Source organism: Vicugna pacos, chromosome 36, assembly GCF_048564905.1.
Source record: "Vicugna pacos chromosome 36, VicPac4, whole genome shotgun sequence".
NCBI classification, from domain to species: Eukaryota; Metazoa; Chordata; class Mammalia; order Artiodactyla; family Camelidae; genus Vicugna; species Vicugna pacos.
This window is the reverse complement of record NC_133022.1, coordinates 5,295,272-5,311,640: the sequence shown is the minus strand read 5'-3', so window position 1 is coordinate 5,311,640 and position 16,369 is coordinate 5,295,272. Positions and strand designations below refer to the sequence as shown.

Here is a 16,369-nt window from a genome sequence, read left to right as displayed (position 1 = left end):
CTAGGTTTTTTTCCTTTTATGTTATTTTATTTTATTATTATTCTAAAATTTTTAAATCCTTAATTTCCACTTTCACGTTCTTCTATCGTTCTGTTTCCAAAAGGAAATGAGAGCATAGCTCCGTCGCCTGTACATTGTCCACGGTCCCTGGGCTGGGGTAGGTCCCGACTCCTGCCAGCCGGTTGCTTCGAGGGTGTGGAGCACCCGGGGGCTCACATGCAGCCCCCCGGGAACGGCGCGGGGTCCTGGCGCCCCCTCCTTACTGCTGAGGTCTGGGTGTGGCTGGGCGGCCGCTAGGCTAGGCGCGCCGGCTGGGGCAGCTCCTGGGAGATGCAGCAGTGCAGGCGCTCCAGGTTCTGGCTGTGGAGCTGGATGTCGTTGTGCCCGGAGGCCCCCACCCACAGAGGCTCCACGGCCTTGGGGCAGCGCTCGTAGAGCGCCAGCCCGTGCGAGAAGTCGGCCACCTCGTCTTCCAACCCGTGGATGATGAGCACCGGCGACGTCAGCTTGGGCCCCTTCTCCATGCTGTGCGGTCTGGGAGTCACGTTAGGCCTCCGCGCCCCACCCCCGCTGAGGCCCCGCCCCCTGGGTCCCCGCCCCGTGCTCACTTGGGGAACGCGTCTAAGTAGTAGGTCTTCTTGGTGTCGGGGAAGGCGATGCGCATGCCCGAGGTGCAGCACCACCATGGCGCACTCATAGCGTGAAGCCAGGTCCACGGCGGGCACCGTGCGGATGCTCTGCCCCTACAGGATGTTGCTGTCCCGGCTGATGCCGTACCTGGCAGCGGTGGGGGCAGGATCAGCTGGGACACAACGCGCGCACACCCCTCCCACTGCCCGCCCTCCTGGGGCAGTCCCCTATTCTCCACGCTTAGGCTCGGCCCAGGACCCTCCCCTGACCCCCAACCCCAACACCAAGGAGGCGGTCGGACCAATACAGGAGGTAGAACCCAGATAGGTGTGAGGGGAGCTGGCCGACAGCCACCCCACTCTGACGTTTCTTAGAGAGTATCTACTTGATCACACCTGGGCAGTGCACCTGTAAGGGCCCCACCCGCTCCTCCTGGTCATCCAGCTGTCCCCACCCCTACACATGCCTGACCAGGGCCACATGCAGAACCTGCTTGGGACTTTCCTGTCTCTGCTGTTCTGAACTGGACAGCCCTTCCTGGTCGCACTGGAAGGGGGCGTGTCTTCCAGCAGCCCTCACCCCCACCCTCATCCACCCTCTTCGCAAGCTGTGGGGTGGCGATTGGAGGCAGCTGTATCCTCTGATGCCTCAGCGAGTTTGCAACCCCTCAGTGTCCCCATACCCAGTTAGGTTAGTACAACACAGGTGAGCAGGAACAACGGCTCCTGAGGGAAAATGGGTGGCCGCCACCTCCTTCTCTGGGCCCCTCCCCTACCAGTGGCCAGGTCCTGGGGCCCACCCGCCACCCCAAGCTCCCCTAGCCCCACACCAGCACGGCTGATCCAGCACCATACCACCAGGTGCTCCTTCCTGACCACACGAGGACCATTCACCACCTTCCAGTGCTGGAGGTCTCTGTGGCCTTCCTCCCACACACCCATGACCCTGATCCCAAAGGAGCCTCTCCTCTCAGTGGCCAGGGAAGGGCTGTATCTCACCTGGGCAGCCAGACTGTCCATCTCCCTGTCCACCCAGGGGCCATCTGCAGTGTTCCTGTCCTCTGGCCCAAACCCCCAGACAAACCTCCAGGCCTCGGGGATGCCATTTGGTCTTGTGCCCACTACCCTGGCTGTTCCTCCCAGGCCGGCTCTCTGGTTCACTGTGAGCACCGCTGTGCCAAGCCCTGGCCCAGTCCAATCACCCAGCTCCAGGCAGGGACCCCCAGCTGCAACCTGGCCATCTCCACCTGGACAAACGTGGCAGGTGCCGGATAGTTTGGCTCTTCCAGGCCTCCCCAGCCCCGGATCATGGCCCGGGCCCAAGCCTCCCTCCCTCCTGCTTATTCTCAGCTGTTGGGGCTGAGGGATTTGGTCTCTGGAGGTCAAGGCTGGTAGAAGGACCAACAGATGGAACTCAGAACTCTCATCCCTATGTGGGGTGTGATTCTGCAGTGACCCCCCCCCGAGCCAGCGGCGACAGGCTGAAGCAGCCGAGGTTGGACACATACCTGCACCATGCCACCCAGCACAGGTCCCCACTGCCAGGGGACCCCACTCTTAGGGCCTGCATCAGGGACTGCTAGGGCATCACTATGGCACCAGGGCCCCCGCCTCCCCAGGGCAGGTGGGCTTTGGTCCTGGCACGGGCTGGTCACTCCAGTGGGCCAGGCAGGGCAGAGCTGGGGCAGCCAGCCCTGTGGAGGCAGAGGGCACAGTCTCCAGGAGGGTGGGGGCTGGGTGCGTCTCCCTCTAGAGCAGCCCGGGGCGCAGGGCCACACTCTGCACTCTGCACATGCTGGTTGAGACGGAGCCACTGTGCTTCGGTGAGTGAGCACAGGGGTGGAAGAGTCCGCCTGGGTCTGCATGACCAGGGTGGTGGGGTCCAGGGAAGGATGTGTAGACCAGACCACAATGGCCCTGTCTTGAGTTAGGCCCGTGGGTGTGTGCTGGACACCATGCCCGCGGAGGACCCAGCTTCTGCTCGCTGACCTCCCACCAGCCACCAGTTCTGTGCTGGGTACTAAGCTGCCCAAGGGAGCCTTCCAGGCCCAGAGGAGCCCTGCCCTCAGGATGTGACCATGATCCATTACCAGCACCTGACACAGAGGCCCTGCCCCACCTACCCCGCCCCCAAGAGCTACCACAGCCTGGTTGGGGGGTGGGGCTGAGCCCTTTCACACAGGCCTCACACACCACCTCCTGAACTGGGAGGGGCCTACACCCACCCCTCTCCATCCAAGTGGAGCCTCCACTCCTATGGAGACCAGTGCCAGGCCCTGTCACTGCCTCCGCTCAGGCAAGGGGCTCCCAGGAGGGGCCAGCCCCAGGGACGCTTGAAGCCCGCCCACCCACCTCCCCGCACTTGGCTGTCACCACACAGAGAACACACAAGGCCAGGCCTTGCCCTGTGGCCCAGGGTGGCCACAAACAGGCTCCCTTTCCTACAGGCCCACCCCCTTGGGCTTCCTCCCTCCCCAAGGAAGCCAGCCTGAGTGCCTGAGGGGCGCACCTTGCAACCACCTGGTTACACCTGGTCTGGTCACCTGTAAGGCAATGCTTGCCTGCCCTCCCCTAACCCGCTGCAGTGCAGAGCTCACCTGGTGCGCAGGGCCTGCTGGGCAGCATAGATGTCAGCATGGAGGCTCGGCTCGGAGGGCTTGCCCGCGCTCACACTGCAGCTGGAGTGGACCTAGGAGGTCAGTGCTTTGTTTTCTGGGGGGAGGTAATTAGGCTTATTTATTTATTATTATATTTAACAGAGGTACTGGGGATTGAACCCAGGACCTCGTGCATGCTAAGCACGGGCTCTACCCCTGAGTTACAATTTACTTCCTAGTATTCCATATCCAAATCAAACAGCATATCGTAAGAGAAGTCTTACTGCTTGGTAACTTGCAGGTTAACTGTTCTCACATTGCTGACTGCAGAATAAAATAAAATTCTGACCCTGTTGGGAGACATGTGACAAGCCTTGCGTCTCTAAGGCAACTTCTGGATTCTACATGCTAAATTCCAATACTTGTGACACAAGTTAAAATTCTCAGATGGTCAGAAAAAAGACTACATCTCGAAGGGCGCTTTTTCACAAAAATAAGACAGAAATGAAAATTGTATTTCTCCTCATTTATTGAAATGTAAACACAAACATGGCAAACTTTTTCTGAAGAAGATTTTTAAAATTTAAAACATTTCAGCCTAAAGAAGTCCATTTCTATATGGGCACAACACCTCCAATTCACACTTTATAAATCTCCTACATGTAGAAGAGCTATTGGTCTATGAGGAATTTACTCTTTCCTGGCTCATCAAAGGTGGAAAATAGGGTTTAAGGAAGAAAAAAAGAAAAAGGCCCAACAAATTTACACACACACACCCACACTTCCACACTACTGTTTGTAACAAATCTTCCATAGCAAGCAAGTCTCTAGATAGACCTGTGTCACCAAGGCAAAAAATAAAACAAAAACTACTGTTTTTTGTCATGCTATCCCTATTCAAATAAAAAAAAAAAGTCTGTGAAAATGTCCATACCCTGTTAAGGTGCAAAGCAAGTAGCAAGCCATTTGGTTGTACGTGCATTGGGATATTTCAATATAAACAGAAGATTAAAAAACTGAGTTTTGGGGGAGGCTGTAGCTCAGTGGCAGAGCACATGCTTAGCATGCACGAGGTCTCAGGTTCAATCCCCAGTGCCTCCATTAAATAAACAAACAAACATAATTACCTCTTCCTCCCCAAAAAGAAACCGATTAACTCAATAAATAAGCTGAGTTCTTTGCGGGCAGGAAGCACTGAGTAGACACAACTCAACACCAGACAGAAGGCGACCTTGCATGAAGTGAAGCACGTGGTTACTTCCTCCCCTGACATCTCTGTTTTCCCCACATAGTTGGAGAACCATGGACCCTAGTTAAGAGGGGCGAGCGAAGACTCCAGGCACTAGTGACCCCCAGTGGGGTTGGTGTACATGGTGGCCCCGCATGAGGGTAAGTTGTCATTGACACTATGCAGTGACAGCAGAAAGCAAAATAAATTTAGTGTCTTTTGTAAAACTATAAAATTCTCAACAGCTGTCCAGTCTGCGCTGCCTGCACCAGGCTGGATGGTGCCCACAGCCCCACCGGGGCCATGACATCATCTGGTCACCACGCTGCTGTTTTCAGCATCGTGACCGTGTGATGAGGAGACAGAAGTTGGAAGGAACCGTAGCCAGGGCAGCAGCAGCAAAACCAGCATTCATGTCCCTGAGGGGACGAGAGAAAAGGAAATAACTAAGCCACCACTAACCGGTGTGTGCCCTCTTCTCTGCCCACTTCTTCCCAGGAGGACGGCTTTGTTGTCTGGCAGCTGTCACTCCTGGGGTTTTTTGGGCATTACTACGGGTGATGGCTCAGGGGCTGCGGGTGTGGGGCTGGGGCACCGTCAGATGGGTTCTCCCTCGAAAAAGGAAGAGATGGGAAGGAGATTAGAGTGGTGAGGGGTCCTGGGGCTGAGTTTAAAAAGCATGAGTGCGGTTGGGGGGAGAGCGAGGCTTTTTAGAGAAGTTATGTCCTGTTTTTTGGAATCTCTCTGTGGAGAGAGTTGCTCTTGACCACTGTTCCTTCATCCACGACTGCACGGTTTGCTGTTAGGATGTACCCTCGGCTGCTGTAAATTTCTGTTCATTCCAGTTATGTCTGTTTTTAGACAAAGTGCAAGCACCTTGTCTTTAACTTTCAAGGAGTTTGTCATTTCACACCAGAGGACCTTCACACCAGGCAACTTTATGTGAAACACATGTGGAGCCCCCAACAGTCACCAATTAGTGACTGGAATGCAAAATAATTGACACAACGAGGGAAATGCGCTCTGCTCTCATATCTGAAGGAAGACAAAGCAAAGTGAAACAGCAAGAATAAAATTATGTGGTTTGAAATCAAAATGATAATTTCTTGAAGCTTAAACAAATGGTTCGTTTAAAATAATTCCACTTCTTGTAAAAGTAAAAACTTCTGAAAGGTGAGATTGAGAAATTTGGAAGGAGACTGTGGGCCACAGGGGAAAAGGCTGTGCAATGAAGAGCATTCATAAGGCACCAGGATTTTCATCCTCCCCCCACAGCAGTAACTCCAGAGGGACTATTTCTGCAGAGGCAAATTTGGAAACTAATTACAGGTTTTGGAGATAATACGGTAGAAGCATGCTCTGTCAGAAATGAAAGAATATATATGTAGATTAATCAGTCAAAATCCCTCATTTTACAAAAGAGGAAACGGAGCTATTCATTATTTGAAGTCTTGGAAGAGCTCTTAATTCTACCTTCTTTGTTCTTAATCTATACTAGTTGCTCCTGGTACAAAGTTTTGACACATATTCTTTCTGTTCTAGAATATCTTACCTAGGCTTACAGAGACAAGGTCCTACAGAGAATAAAAATTATTTTTCAGAAAATCTGCACCTTCTTCCCAAACTTCTCAGTGCAAAATGTTCTCAGACTGGGAGAAAATGTTAAATTTAGAAAAATGTCTAATTATTCATTTGAATAAAGCTATCAAGATGTTTTTTCACACAATTGTAGTATAAAATAATTTCAAACCTTAGGTTTTTTTCTGATTCAAAAACATTATACACCTAAAAATTTTGAGAAAGAGTAAAACCTTATGAAGAAAAGTAAGCGAAAATCATTTAGCATCCAACAATATGTTTTGGTGATGTTTCTCAAATTATTATTACATTTACTGGAATAATTTTCAATATACAGGTTTGTAACCTATTCTATCATCTAAACATTATTTTAGGACTTTTTTCTATGCTGTTTAATATTCCATTTACTTTAATAACTGCATAAAATTTGATCATATGTCTATATCTGTGTGTGTGTGTGTTACTTCTGCCACCATCATTTAGTCCACTGATTTGTCATGATGTATACACATGGTCGGCTTTAAACATTTTTACATGAAATCTTTTCTCTAAATTTTAAGGAATTATTTCCTTAGGAGATATGCCTAGAAATGCTCAAAATGTACTCATATTTCCAAGGGCATTATGTTTTCTAAAAACCTTTGACCAATTTATAATCTGCCACCACTGTGTGAAGCTCCAGCCTCACTTTAGGTCTGCCAGCAATGAGTTTTTTTGTTTTTTGTTTTCTTTTTTTTTTTTTTATGGACTTACTATGTCTACATGTCAGCTACTCTTTAAAAAAAAAAACCTGGACAGATTTATTCCACTGAAATTGGCTCCCGTTAACTAGTATATTTAGTTGGAATAGCTAATCTGAGAATAAGCCTTCACAAAGAAATTATCCGTATCAGTTATTTTATGCCACAAAGTTATTCTCTATACCACTGGCAGGTCTAAAAATTCAAGTCGGTTTGTTCTTGCGAACTTGAAACACAATGGATCCCATAGTACATTGTTAATAAATGACAGCTCTGGCCCTGACCAAAACGTGTTGATTTAACTCCAAATGAACTGAAATAAGAGCCAGAATACGGGGAGAAAGAGGAAACGCTTCCTCCACCCTCCACCAGCGCGTTTTCTGAACAGGCTGCTTCTCTTGGGCGTCTGCTCTCCATCCCTTCCTGCTTCCCTTCGGCACATCTCAAGGGGCTCCTCCCGCTCTGGGGAGGGCTGCCAAGTTCTGCGTAAGTCTGCAAACGGCCTTGGGCCGCGAGACTGGCTGTTGGCTTGGCCCACGGGGACCCTCCTTCATCCCGGTCATCTAGGCCCTGAGAGCAAGGCGTTCACTCCCCGTGCAGGTGTGAATGGCAGGAAGTCCTTCTCCTAGGACAAGTCCCAGGACAGGGCCTCTGGGGTTGGCAGGGAGCACACACTGAAGCCCCACCTGAGAGCCATGCTAGGAGGGGCCGTAAATTCAAGGTGGTGACCTTTCCCATCTTACACTTTGCAGATGACCCGGCTCCAAGAGAGCAGAGGGGAGCAGGTGCCAGAGGACAGCCTTGGGTCCAGGGCCAGTGGGTCCTGTCACCAAAAGCACAGCTTCCCTCCCACGTGGAGCTGTGGCGGGGCCTCCAGAACTCGGGGGAATGCAGGCACCCTCTTCCCACCTCAGGAACGCACAGAGTGGGAAATCATGCCTTCGCGAGTTCCTGGTTTGCAATTAAACCCTCAATCTGGGGATCTGCCTGGCGGCGAGCTAAGGGGATCCAAAGTCCAAATGTCCAGGCCGGACCCCCGGTTGCTGGGCGGTCGCACATGGTCCCCGGGTCCCAGCCTCACATCAGGCCGCTGCCTCCCGCCTGCGCAGAATTTGGAGGCTGGGCGTGGGGCACAGGTGGGTTCTGGGCTCCCGGCTACCACGAGGGGCGACGACCCCCTCCCCTTCCCTGGGTGCGAGTATAGCGGGGAAGGGTGGGGGTTACAGGAGCCTGAGGGACGGCCTTTAACGGTTGGGCCCTCAGGGACAGCCCTCTCCCCCTCCGTCCCGGACCGCGCCCGCCCACCCCGCGCCTCCCCGCGTCCCCCAGTGCACAGTGCGGGGCCCCGGCCCCATCCGCGCCCGTGGAGCCCCAGGCCGGCGGTGCAGCGAGTTACCAGGGCGCGGAGAACATGACGCAGAGCGCGGCGCTCTGGATGCCGCGCGTGCCCGTGCCCGTGTACAGGTGCTTGGCGTGCGGGTCCTGCCCGTCCCCGCCATCGGCTGGGGGGGACCTGTCCGACGCTGCACCTCCCCCCCACCCCCGGCTCCTGTGCCCGCGCGCCCCAGCACCCGCTCCGGCTCAGCAGCCCCAGTAGCAGATGCGGGGCGGCCGGACCGGGCCCGGGGCCGCGGCGAGAGGAGGCGCCCTGAGCTCGCGGGTATCACGGCGGGCTGGGCGCGCTCTCTCTGCGGCAGCCAGCGATGTGTTTTATAGATCGCATTACTTGACAATACCAGGCTAGAAAAGTCATAGCTTAATTAGAAAAGTCAGGTAAAGTGGAAAACAAAACACAAACACATACCTATTTTATAAATTTTATATAACCCTGAAATATGTTAACTTGCATCTTTTCTGATTTAGAGACAAAAGGCTTCGACTTAGCTCTTTGCTTCGTCTTTATTGCATAAACTACACCCACCCTACATCACTCTGATTTTCAGTTTTTGGGTTTTGTGTTTGTTTTTTTAGAGTGAAGCAAGAAATCAAGGACACTTAGAAAGCAATAGGGATGCAGAAATCCTGTGACCTTTAAAGAAATTTGTGACCCTGTTTTTATGTTGTTGCCTCCAAAATGATTTTGACATACATTGCTTTACTCTTCAAAGCAGAAGTGTAATGGATTCGTTCGTTGTAAAGGGGAGGGTAAGGACAACACTCTGGTCTTCATAACCTTTTTATTTGCTGCTGAACATTCGTTATATCCCACTATTTTTGGAGTAGAAACTCATGATGAAGTACAGTCTAAGGAAGAGGTCAGAAGTGATACCTACTAGACCACGTGTCTTTCTACTGTTGTGCACAGAGCAGAGTCTTGACTTGGGGCAAATGGCTGTTATTAGCTTTGAGTCTTTTCACACTGCAAGAAGCTTTTCCTTAGTTCTTATCACCTGTAAATACATAAAAAGCTAACTGAGAATAGATATGAGTACTACTATTTACTGCCAAAAGGCTGTCTGACATGAAATGCTGTGGAACAACAATATACACTGAAAGATCCGCTCTCCACCTGTATTGCATTGTGAAAGTCTGACAGTTCAGCAATTTGTTGCATTTGTAAGTAACCAGCTTATGTATTCTTCTCTGACATTTAAAAATATCTGTGGAGATTATACTAGCTTTAGGTGTACAACATAGTGATTCAATTCTTTTATAGGTTACAGTCCACTTAAAGTTAGTATAAAACATTGGCTACATTGCCTGTGTTGTACAGTATACCCTGCTATCTTATTTATTTCATCCCTAGTAGCTGTGTCTCTTATCTCCTGCCCTATCATGCCCTCCCCTCACCTCCCCCATTGGTAACCATGATTTTGTTCTCTACATCTGTGAGTCTGTTTCTGTGTTGTTATATTCACCAGTTTGCTTGCTTTATTTTTTAGATTCCACGTATGTGTGATTCTACATACAATACTTGACTTTCTCTGTCTGACTCAGTTCAGTAGGCATAATACCCTCCAGATCCATCTATACTGCCTGTTGCAAATGGCAAAGTTTCAATCTTTTCATAAATGAAAAATAGTCCAGTGTGTGTGTGTGTGTGTGTGTGTGTGTGTGTATACTTATACCACATCTTCTTTATCCATTCATTTGTTGACAGACACTTAGGTTGCTTCCATATCTTGATAACTGTAAATAAGGCTGCTATGAATACTGAGATGTGTGCATATCTTTTCCTTTTTCTCTAAATCCTGAGCAGCATTTGTGATTTGTGGTCTTACTGACTCTAGCCATTCTGACAGGTGCGAGGTGATATCCCACTGTGGTTTTGATTTGCATTTCCCTGATGACGAGTGCTGCTGAGCACCTTTTCAGTGCCTGTTGGCATCTGCTTGTCCCCTTTGGAAAAATGTCCATCAGATCTTCTGCCCATTTTATTGATTGGGTTGTTTGGGTTTAGTTGACTTTTGAGTTGTATGAGCTGTTTATATATTTCAGATATTGACCCTTTATCTATCATATAATTTGGAAATACTTTCTCCCACTCAGTAGGTTGTCTTTTCATTTTGTTAATGTTTGCCTTTGCTATGCAAAATCTTTTAAGTTTATTTAGATCCCATCATTTATTTTAGCTTTCATTTCCTTTGCTGAGGAGACAGATACCAAAAACATATTGCTGTGATATATGCCAAAGATTATCTGCCTAATGTTTGCAGGAATTTTATGGCTTCTAGTCTTATGTTTAGGTCTTTAAGCCATTTTGAGTTTATTATTGTATATGCTGTGAAATGTTCTAGTTTCATTTGCCTGTAGCTGTCCAGGTTTCCCAGCACCACTTAACGAAGAGACTGTCTTTTCCCCAATGAATACCCATGCTTCATTTGTCACGGATTAATTGACCAAGTGTGTGAGTTTGTTTCTGGGCTCTCCGTTCTGTTGCACTGATCTACTTCCCTGTTTTTGTGCCAGCACCAAACTTTTTTTGATGACTGTATCTTTGTGGTATAGTTTGAAGACAGGGAGTGTGATGCTTCCAGCTTTGTTCTTTTTCTCAAGATTGCCTTGGCTCTTGAGTTTGTGTGTGTGTGTGTGTGTGTTTTGTTTAAATTTTAGGGTTATTTGTTCTATTCCTGTAAAAACTGTCATGAATATTTTGATAGGGATTGCATTAATTCTGTAGATTGCTTTGGGTAGTATAAACATTTTAACAGTATTAACCATTTCAATCCATGAACACTGGCTATCTTTTCATTGATTTATATCATCTTCAGTTTCCTTCATCAGTGTTTCATAGCTTTCAGAGTATAGGTCTTTTTCCTCCTTGGTTAAGTTTATTCCTAGGTGTTTTTTTGTTGTTGTTCTTCTTCTTCTGATTTTAAATGGGGTTGATTTCTTGATTTCTCTTTCTGATAGTTTATTATTTGTGTATAGAAAAGCAACAGATTTCTGTATATTAATCTTGTATCCTACAACTTTACTGAATTCATTTATTCATTTTAATACCTTTTTGGGTGGAGATTTTAGGGTTTTATACATATAGTATCATGTCATCTGTGAATAATGACAATTTTACTTCCTGCATTCCAATTTGGATACATTTTGTATCTTTTTCTTTTCTGCTCTGGCTAGCACTGTGGTCCAGCACTATGTTAAATATAAGTGGCAAAATTGGGCATCCTTGCTCCTTGTAAGAAGTGAAAAGCTTTTGGCTTTCGACTGTTGGGTATGATGTTGGCTGTGGGTTTGTCAGCACTTTACATGTAACATGCCACTCCCCTCAGGCCTGAAAAGCTTCTGCAGAAAAATCTGCTGATGGCCTTGGGAGTTCCCTCTATGTGACTCTTTGTTTTTCTCCTGCTGCCTTTAAAATTCTCTACTTAAGTTAAATATTTACCAATTTAAATGTGACATGTCTTGGCGTGAGTCTCTTTTGGTTCATCTTGTTTTGGACTCTCTGAGATTCCTGAACCTGGAAATTTGTTTCTTTCTTCAGCTTTGGGAATTTTCAGCCATAATTTCATCAAATTCATTTTCTACACTTTTTGCCCTCTCTTCTCCTCCTGGGACCCCTGTACCACACTTGTTAGTTCACATGATGTTGTCTCAGTGGTCCCGTAAACGGTCTTCAATTTTTTTTAATTTGTTTTTCTTCTTGCTATTCTGACTGAATGATTTCCATTATTCTATATTTCAGATCAAAATATTTTTCTATTTTTCTGTATGACTTTGATGTTAATTCCTTCCAGTGTTTGTTGTTTGTTTGTTTGTTTTCAATTACTTTATTCTTCGGCTCTGACTGATTCTTCTTTATATTTTCTTTTTTTTATATTTTCCTGGTTAAAACTTTTACTGTTTTCATCCATTCTATTCCCAAATTCACTTAGCATTCTTATTACTAATGCTTTGAACTCTTTACCTGGTAGATTACTTATCTGTTTCATTTGTCATTTCTTTCAGGGATTTATTCTTGTTCTTTTGTTTGAAAGAAATTTCTCTGTCTTCTCATTTTGTTGAGCTTACTCTGTCTTTATGAAATTAGAAGGAGCAGTGACCTCTCCTGGTACTGAAGTAGTGTCCTTGTGTGCTAGTTTCTCTCTGCAGCTTTGGACCCGGTGGCTTTGCCGGGGAACAGGATCTGGAGTGCGTATGGGTCACATATTCCCCTCAGGGGTGATAGCAGCTATCACCTTGGTGGGAGGTGGGGCTGGAGCTGGAGGGGCTAGAGCCAGAGGCAGGTGTGAGCCAGGGCTTCTCTGCTACTCAGTGGGAGTCACAGCTTCCTGGTCCCAAGTTGCTGGAGAAGAAGTCATAAGGGTAGGGTCCAAACTGGTCCTAATCCATCTACATGCACTCTCCCCACTCCCAGCAATGGCACCTTTGCCCCCGTGGGGTGCAGGATTGGAACAAGAGGGGCTGGAGTCCCAGCACATCAGGCAGAGCTCCAGGCTGGTCCTGATCTGCCACTCTCTAAGCTCCAGCAACAGCTGTCCTTGCCCAGTTTAGATGCAGTGCAGGGTCTCAGTCAGCCCCATCCCCTCCAAATGCTCACTCCCCTCAGTGACAGCAGCCATCACCCTAGTGGGAAGCTGCCCTGGAGCAAGAGGGGCTGGAGTGCATGCCCAGTGTGGCCAGGAGAGGTGCTGGGGCCATCCCAGGACACCAGCCAGAGCCCCAGGCAGTTTCAGTCCACTTCCTCTGCAGATTGCTCTGGAGAGTAAGCAATTGTGTGTACCCATTCTCCAAGAGCAGAGTCTAGGCTTCTTACAGCCCTCCTGTAAGTCCCAGCAGTTTTCAAACCAGCTAAGGGGACTTGCCTTCTGGTGTCGGACCCCACGGCTTGGGTGCCCAATATGTGCTTGGACCCCTCATTCTCCAGGGAGGAGTCCACAGCCATGACATCCCTCCTCTTCTGTGTCACTTGCTAGGAGTTAGGTCCCAAACTGATTGCTTCCCCTCCCTCCCCACCTACCTCTGTGTGAATCTTTTTCTACAGCCTTGGTTCTAGAAGAGTCTTTCTGCCTGTCTCCAGTTTGTTTTCAGTGAGAGCTGCTCCACACGCAGACGTATATTTTAGTTGTGTCTGGGGGGTGGGGGGCGGTGAGCTCCTTGACCTCCCACTTCACCATCTTGATCTCCTCCAGTCTGTCTTCTTTCTCTTCATGCTACTTTGTTTACAGTAATGGAACTTATGAAATTCCTCTCAGAGTGTCTGTTTCTCCTAAATAACACCAATGTCTCTTCCTGAGTCCCCAGATTCTCACCTCAATCCTTAAAGAAAACCTCTCTCTGCAGTTTGTATTTAAGTCCCTGGAACTTGCCTAGTAGCTTTGTCTGCAGTCCCCTTAGTACCACCCACATTACAAAATTATATTTTCTAATAATTCTTTTTGCAAAATCAAAATGGGGTCTGCTCTTTGTGTGTTTTTAATTCAGTCATTCAATCCACTGTCTTATATAAATGAGCTAATAGAAGTATATTGATGTTTGGCCACATGAGCATTTCCCTCTTTAGGATTTCACCAAATGTCACAACTTGCTGGTCTCTGTGCCACGATGTCCATTTATCTCACACTCACTAGGGCACTGAGCTTCATCACCTCCACACATGCTGTGTGTCTTACGTCAGTTTGGGGCCCTCTCTGTTTGTTGTCTCTTTCAAAAGGATGTTAGTATAAGAATGAGGGATGCCATTGGACTTCTTCTAAGCCAACCAACTGCTTTTTAGCTTATGGGAATTCATGGCTCTTTCCTTGGGACCTGCTAAACCCGTGTGTATTCATGTGACCCACAGAACCTCAAATCCATGAGGAAAAGACATGCTGGCTAGGCCTTCTGCAGATTGATCTGCAAGCTGCCTATGTGGGGCATCCTTCCAAATAACTACCAGAGTTAATGACAGATTCTCGACTCTCACCTGAACTACCCTGCGTACTTTTACGCTTGGTTCCCAGCGGCACATGCTGCCCACGATGACGCAGTAATTTTGATATATCCCTTGCAAAGCTATTTTTCTTTTAGTCTTAGATCATTAATTTCCAGTGCTTCACAATAAGAAAACCTGCTCATGTGCATTTCTGGACATCAGAAATCATAACAATAATAGCGCAGTTCCTGAATACAGTTGTTGTCTTCAGTAAGTGTTGGTTGAATCAGTGGACAGATCACATACCTGCTTTCCATGTTCAGTGATTATCACCACTAACACCAGCCTTATTGCCTGTGGTATAGACATGGATTCTTCCTTACTAATTTTTTGGTGCATTGGTTAGATTCTCCTACATTGTGCTGCAGTGATAAACAGTCTCAAAATCTCAGTGGCAAACAGAGACATAGGCTTAACATTGGCCAAAGTCTGCCTGTCCCTCCACTTCACTTATGGACGTGGGGTAGATCAGTAGCCAATATCTACGGCAGTCTTGGCACAACAAAGCAGGTGGCGTCACAAACACCTGATAGCTCATAAGGCGTTTTCTCAGAAGGAGCACACATCATCTCTACAAATATTTCTTGGCCCCAAACTGCTGCTTGGCCCAGGGTGAGGTCTTGTGACAATGGACTCATCAGGAGAGGGGATACTTTGACAGTAATACAATCTAACCCAGTTGCCCTCTTGGTTTTCTTGCCATGCACAAGAGCTACTCTCACCCTCTTCTCCAAGGAGCTAATCCCAAAGCCCCAGTGCTAGGATTGGTGAGCATCTTAACACTGTCTCTACGCGGATCTTCTTTTTCTGTAAACCTATTAACTATAAAGACAATTTTTCTGCCTTGCTCACACAGACACAAAAGCAAGAGCTGCACAAATCCAGAAAATCATAATCAACACTCCCTTTCAGAAGGAAACAATGGGGGAGCAGCACCATCCTGGGACAGAGCAAGTCTGTGATCCTGCTGGGAAGACGTGCAGGCCCTGCCCTGAGGGTGGGGCTCCTAAACCCCTGGTTCTCTAGGACTCGTGACTCCATCTTCTGAAAGATACTCTTCTCCTCAACCACAGATGAGAACACACTGCAGAATATATTATTTTGGGCAAATGCAGACTTCTAACCTGCTTCCTGTTTACAGAAGTTAGGGAATGGCCATCAAAAAGGCCGTTTTAAGTCTTGAACAGTCAGCCTCTTGTAGTTCAAGCGATTCTTTTGAAAGTGATACCTTCTCAAAACCTTGGTTGAATTGTTGTCTGTGAGTCAAGTCAGTTCTGTGTGTCAACACCTCACTCACAAATCTGTACAAGATGTGACTCTACGTTTTTCAACTTATAGATAGTTCCATACACTGCTTTTCTAACTCTGAGCAATGATGTTTTATTTATTTTTCAGTCACAATCCCCCTTTGATATCCTCCTTTGAAGTATGGTGCCTTGTATTAAAGAGTAACAAGGGTGGGCACGCATTTCCCTCAGTCCTCGCTTCTGAGCTGGTTGCCTGGTGGTCACTGGTATTTACTGTGGGAGCCCATGACAGGGTTAACAAATTGTAACAGACCCCAGCCACCACGAACAACTGTGCTTAGTAACTGCTTTGCAAGCAGGCACCTGTGTGTCCGCAACCCTGTCTCCTGGCCCTAAAAAGCAGAGACAATGTCTTGCTTGCACAGTTGAGGTGTTAGATAGCACACTGCTCATGGCACAGCAACGACCCAGGCCCTCAGCTATCTATAATCGCTGGGCGTGCCTGCTGTTAGACAGTCTGTTATCCCCAAAACAGGGACCTGGCGGGGCTGGGCTCTGCTCTGTAACTAACATATCTAAAGATGTACCTTGTGCTCATCTCTCCATGACTCCCTTACAGATAAACAAAGCCTTGGTACTCATTGTGGCTTCTACAGTCTCCAGCCCACCCTGTCTTTCCCTGAATGCCTGCATTCCCTCACACCTGTTAGTGATTTTCCCTTTGATTGTAACACTAAGCATGGGAGCATTTGAGAGTCTCAGTGAGTGGCCTCCGGACTCCCTCTCTCTCTTGACTTTCCACAGAGTCTCGAGTAATTCACTCCATCTTGGTGGGGCTTCTGCCAGCCAGCCAGAACTCACAGTTTACAGCCTCTCTCTTCTGGGAGTGGTTTCAGCACCCTGTGGCCTCAGCCAGGTCTTACCTAGTGAAGCGATCTAAACTCCTTTACCTGGTCAGGTGACCCAAACGGTCATTGGCCAAAACTT

General features: G+C 47.9%; 1 pseudogene; it reads right to left on the bottom strand.

Moving 5' to 3' along the window:
• Window positions 1–293: 293 nt before the first annotated feature.
• LOC140691664 (alpha/beta hydrolase domain-containing protein 17A-like) lies at window positions 294–13,106 on the bottom strand (annotated as a pseudogene).
• Between the last annotated feature and the right edge of the window lie 3,263 nt (window positions 13,107–16,369).